The sequence below is a fragment of the Brassica oleracea genome, chromosome C3 (assembly GCF_000695525.1).
Source record: "Brassica oleracea var. oleracea cultivar TO1000 chromosome C3, BOL, whole genome shotgun sequence".
In the NCBI taxonomy this organism is placed as follows: Eukaryota; Viridiplantae; Streptophyta; class Magnoliopsida; order Brassicales; family Brassicaceae; genus Brassica; species Brassica oleracea.
The window spans coordinates 28,835,533-28,841,496 of NC_027750.1; the positions used below are offsets into that span (position 1 = coordinate 28,835,533).

General features: G+C 39.3%; 1 protein-coding gene across 1 annotated transcript in view; it reads left to right on the top strand.

Moving 5' to 3' along the window:
• Positions 1–5,964, top strand: part of LOC106328216 (protein disulfide-isomerase 5-3) — a 12,274-nt gene that overhangs the window by 3,482 nt on the left and 2,828 nt on the right. The gene's annotated exons all lie outside the window — the stretch shown is intronic.

The following is a 5,964-nucleotide window of genomic DNA, read 5'->3' on the forward strand; positions in this document are numbered from 1 at the left end:
GTTGTATCAGATAGTCGTGCCCTATCAATTGGCCAAGCAATGATCTGATGTAGTGCATCACCCATGTTTGACATTCCAGGCGCTGGTCTCCATAGGAAAGCAGAATCTTTAACAACTACTTCAACTTTTATAACTGCAGCATTCAGTCTAAGCGGAATATCGTTCACCAATTGGTTAGGTTCAGTTGACACCAGTACACCCTCAGCAATCAACTCATCTTCTACATTCCAGTAATCAAATATTTGTACCCTTCCTACTGATGCATCCATAGTCTAATAATCATCCCAAATGTATTCTATATTAGTAATCGATTTTCAATGTGAATTTGAAAATAACACAAGAAATTTCAGTTTACCTCTGACCCGACAGTGTTAGCATGTTTTGAGAAGTCAATAACATCGTCCAATATTAACTTCTCGGATGGCCATGCAATTTTAACTCCTACAGCTTCAGCAAGTGTTCCAATACTGTAGTTGGTCTCCAGACACATGCATCTTCGACTGCTACAGAGTTGACAATTACAGCTGCCGCATTAGGACCCAGAGGAATTCGACCAATCTTATATGTGGGTTCACTTGAGTAGTATTCTCCTTCACCTACAAACACATCATCAGTCGAAATCCAATCCAGTATTTGGCACCTTATTCCTCTCTTGCTACCATCGCTTCTTTCAGAACTAGAAACATCATCTTTATGTGTCTTAAAACAACAAAAAAAACAAGTAAGCATCATATTGAAACACCAAGTACAATTAATTGGACAAGTGTATAAGAAAGTTACCTTTTTGCCAGCTAAGTCAATAACAACCTTTTGCAACTTTTCAAGCTTGGTAATTAATTCCGCTTGAGTAGCTTCAAGCTTCTGGACATGTTTGTCTCTAGCTTGTAAGTAAGCCATCTTCGTAATAGTGGCTCCTCTGCCCATCCCCCTAACTCTTCCTGGTCTCTCTTTTCCGAGAACTTGACTCACAGCATCTTCACCAATGTTATCCGAGGAGTTAGAATCTATTTCACTGTCAATTGTCTTGATCTTTTCCTGCAAAGAAAAAACGAAGACATTACGAAATTGTCTTGATCCTTAACTAATAAGAATTCATAATATGCTTACAATAGTTTCAGCGTGTGCTTCATTCACGGGTCTCCCATCTGAATGCGTATGTCCTGCTACCCAAACCTTAGTTCTAGTAACTTTCTTAGGATCATCGCTGTTTCTTTTCTACAAGTTCGATCAAAAAAAGATCTTGTAACTTTCTTAGGTGCAAATAAAGTCATTACTTTTCTCCCAAATTCAAAGAATTAGACAAACATACCATCTCATGAGCTAGGCGACTCATGCCTTTTCGGCTTGTTGTGTGCGGAATTTGAATCTTCCTAAGTCTCCTGTATTTATCACTTTGTACCTATTAACACAACCATCAGATACCATAACTTTTATCTAAAATAAATCGTATAAGTAATCAAGCATCATTAACTTTAACCTTAAAATCTTTGGTGCACCTAGCTTTCACCCAACTGTTCCAAGCAGAAGAAGATTGGATGTTGCTAGGCTTCATTTTATGTATCTGAGCCTTGTTTTTAATAGAACGGACTATAGAAGTCAGCCTAGATTTCGAGGCCCTCCACAAGCAACCCATTTGCTTAAAGACTGCATCTTTTTGCCATTCATCTGTCAAGTTGAACCTCCCCTGTCAAATATTGATAAAATAATTTAAACTAGTACTCCATCGAAAAAACTTATAAAAATTACCTGAATCTCTTCCCATAAAGCGTCTTTTGTTGTTTCTTCGACGTGTCTCCAGTCATCTAGCAATACTGGCACATGCTCCCTCACAAGAGGACCAAGAAAGGATGAGAGTGTCACTGATCCACTACCGACATGCTCACCTATGGAGTTGAACTCTACATCTACCTTGTCCTCTGCAAAGAGCATCTCCAACCCATCTCTATAATAGAGATCTCTAAAATAGAGGAAAAAATAGAGATAGTGTTTTTGCTCCAATGTGTTCCTCTAAATAGAGGAATGCTATATTTACCTCTATAAATAGAGGAATGCTATTTTTTCCCCTAAATATAGAGGAAAAAAAAACATTCCTCTATTTATAGAGGCAAATATAGCATTCCTCTATTATAGAGGAACACATTGGAGCAAAAACACCACCTCTATTTTAGAGATCTCTATTATAGAGATGGGTTAGAGATGGTCTAGCGCATTTTAGTTAGACCCCTTGTCTTCCTCATTTTGATCTCGGATTGCTGTGTCTGAGTGTCATAGGTGTTGGACACTCCATTGCTAGAAGCAGGGATGGGTTCTTCAACTTCAGTTGGTGAATGTTGATCCACTTCTACGTCTTGCGCCTCTTCATCAATTGATTCTTTAGCAGCACTCTCTTCTCTTTCATTAACCTTCGGAGCATTCTTCTTTTGTTTCTTATGAACCTCTGACCGGACAGGACTCGCATCAACACCTGCTTGACGCTTACTGCGACGGTTTTGCTCATTAACAGCTTGGGATTTCATCATTGCAGAGAACCTGAAACAAAACTAGAATTTTTAGTATCTAAACATCAACAAGGACACCTTCACAGTCTTCCCTAACACATAAACTCTCATCATCATATTGATATCCTATATCTTCAATTGGCTGGACTGATGGTTCAAAATCGATCTTCTCTTCTGTCTCTAACTCATGGTATCCTCTTGGTGGTGCCCGCATAACAACATACCAAGGTGAGCTTTCATCTTCTCTAGAATAGAAGACCTGTTTAGCTTGCGATGGCAGAATGTATGGATCGTTTGCAAATGATGACTGGTTCATATGAAGATTGACAAGTGTGAACCCTTCTTCCTCTTTAACTCCTTTCCCTTTGTGAGCCCAACTACACTTAAACAGGGGAACTTGGAACATGTGGTAGTCCACCAATATGATCTCCTTTATCACTCCATAGTAAGCTACCATGTCCGCCATTTGCTTAGAATCTTTAGCACTAGCTCGACACATCGAAAATGCTTCATATGCAACCCCACTATTCTGTGTATTGCGCTTTACATCATCATAATGGTATCGATGTCCATTCACCACGTATCCTTTGTATGTGTGAGCAATATTCCTTGGTCCAAAAGCAAGCCATCTCAGCCTTTTCGAATGTTTCTTCGAGTTATTAGGTATCTAATTAACATGAAACGTGTAGCAGAGTTAATAATCATACAAAAATGTAAAGATTAAAGCATATAATAAGCTCATTTACCTTATCTTTTATCTACTGGGGGAACCTTTCTGTGTGATATTTCCACAGTAGAGTTTCATTTTGTGCGCATCTTTCATCAGTAGCTTGCAGTTCTTCCAAATGCAACCTGCTTTCTTTAAGTTAGACGATGTATAAAATAGAACAACTTTATATATCTAACTGCTGTTTTACTTACCCAATATACGGATCCATGACTGCTGTATTCATGAGGATATAACAATGAGCTATATCTCTCTCCTTATCTGTGAGGGTTACTTCTGTAGCTTTCTGTAATGGTCTTCCTTCAAGGACATTCTGAATTGCCTCAATATCTTCATTTCTATTAATTGCTTCCTGGACTGGAACAGATTTTCGAAGGAACTCCATACAAAACGCAATGCATTCACTAGACAAATATCCCTCAGCCATGCAAGCTTCGGGTCATGCAAAATTCTTGACATAAGCTTTTAGAGTCTTCAAATATCTACATACCAGAACATATAAGTTAGTCTATTTATTGAAAGTATACGACAAAGACAAAAAAAAAATTACCTCTCAAACGGATACATCCATCTGAAGTGCACAGGGCCACCCAAGCGTGCTTCTTTAGCTAGATGGAGAGGAAGGTGAAACATAATGTCGAAGAGTGATGATGGAAAGAATCTCTCCAACTGGCACATTGTTTCCACAATCTCAAATTCTAGAGTCAGTAGCTTCTCTGGATCAATAACTCGTTGGCAAAGTCTGTTGAAGTAGTTGCAGATACGATTGACAGCTATCCGAGGTCCTTTAGGCAATAAACCTCTCAATGCCACAGGAAAAAGGTTCTGTAAAAGAATGTGATTGTCATGTGACTTCATGCTGCCGATATTGGAAGGATCCAACGAGACACAATTGGATATATTTGCACAATATCCATCTAAACTTGGATAGCCGTCTACAGAATTTTTTTTTCTCTTCCTTGGAAAGCCAGAATGCAGCTGGAGGCAAATAAGTTCTCTTCCCACGCTTTTCTGGATGTAAGTTGCTCCTGATTCTCATGTCTTCTAAATCTTTTCTTGCTTTCAACTCATCCTTTGATTTTGCATTATTCATAAGAATAGATAGTAGTGCGTCTGAGACGTTCTTCTCGACGTGCATAACATCTATGTTATGCCTCACAGGCATTTCCTGCAAACATTATGTAGATTTAATTATCAGAAACAATTTAATTAGCTTACATAAATTCAGAAAGTTAAAATTAATTGTAAAGCAGAACGTATACCTTCCAATATGGTAAGTCAAAGAGGATAGACTTTTTTTTCCACTTCCATAAATCATCAGCTTCTTCGATTTCTTCAGCTGTTGCAGCTTCATTATCGTCATCTTCTGCTTCTGCCCTTTTACGCTTCCCCTTTTTAGCTAATGGTCTTCCAAAATCATTTCTAAATCCTCTAAGGCTGTCAAATATTTCTTTCCCACTCTGAATCCTCTTTGAAACACCAGACTCCACTGTGTTGTCAAACAAACCCTTTCTACGTCTGTAGGGATGACCAGGCATCAGTCGCTTCTTGTTGCCCATATACACATGTTTCCTACTAAACTTAAGCCATCTATGCGGTGTCTCCTTCCCACATACAATACACGCTTGCTTCCCCTTAACTTTTCATCCAGCTAATGTCCCTAAAGCTGGGTAGTCTGTGATACTCCACAACAGCATAGCTCTTAAATTAAAACTCTCCTTCTTAAAGGCATCATAAACTTCAATACCTTCGGTCCACAAGTCCTTGAGGTCCTCTATCAGGGGCTGTAGATACACGTCAATATTGTTGCTAGGTGCAGTTGGTCCAGGTATCAACATCATCAACATAATGTTCTCCGCTTTCATGCACTGAGTTGGCGCCATATTGTAGTTAACTAGGATAACCGGCCACGTGCTGTACTTGGTGTTTTGGATCGAGAATGGATTCATCCCATCAGTAGAAAGACCAAGTCTCAGGTTTCTTGCTTCAGCAGCAAATTCTGGCCACTTATCGTTTGCCTGAACCCAAGTCAAAGAATCCACAGGAGGCCTCATAGATCCATCTTCAGTTGCATTGTTGAAGTGCCAACACAAATCCTCAGCCAACCGTTTCGATCTAAACATCCTCTTGAATCTCTCTTTTATGGGAAAATACCTAAGCACCTTACATGGAACTCCTTTCTTCTCCTCACCAGTGTGCTTATCTCTTTCCCATCTTGATTCACTACATCTTGGACAGCAAACTAACTCCGCATACTGTTTCCTATAAAGGATACAATCATTTTTGCAGGCGTGGATGACATCATAACCAAAACCAAACACCTTTAAGAACTTCTTCATCTCATCCGTAGACTTAGGCAGAACATTATCTGGAGGTAGCATGTCATGAACTAATGTCATTAGCTGGTCAAAATAGCTCTCTGACATCCCACTCTTGACCTTTATACGGTAAAGACCCATGATAGCAGCAACCTTGTTGTATTTCTGACATGTCGGGTACAGTGGAGTCTCGACATCATCTAACTTCTTCCTAAACTCGTCCTCTTCTGGTCTCTCAATACCATCAAAATCCTATGAATTCTGCTTCTCAAATGGTGTTTTGCCATCGCTCGCTATAAAAGCTGTCCTCATCAACTCATAAGCCTCATTTTCAGACGTCTGAACATCAGCTGTCTTATCTGGCCTTATATCCCCGTGTTTACTCCAATATTTACATCTCTTGTACTTCTGATCCATCCCT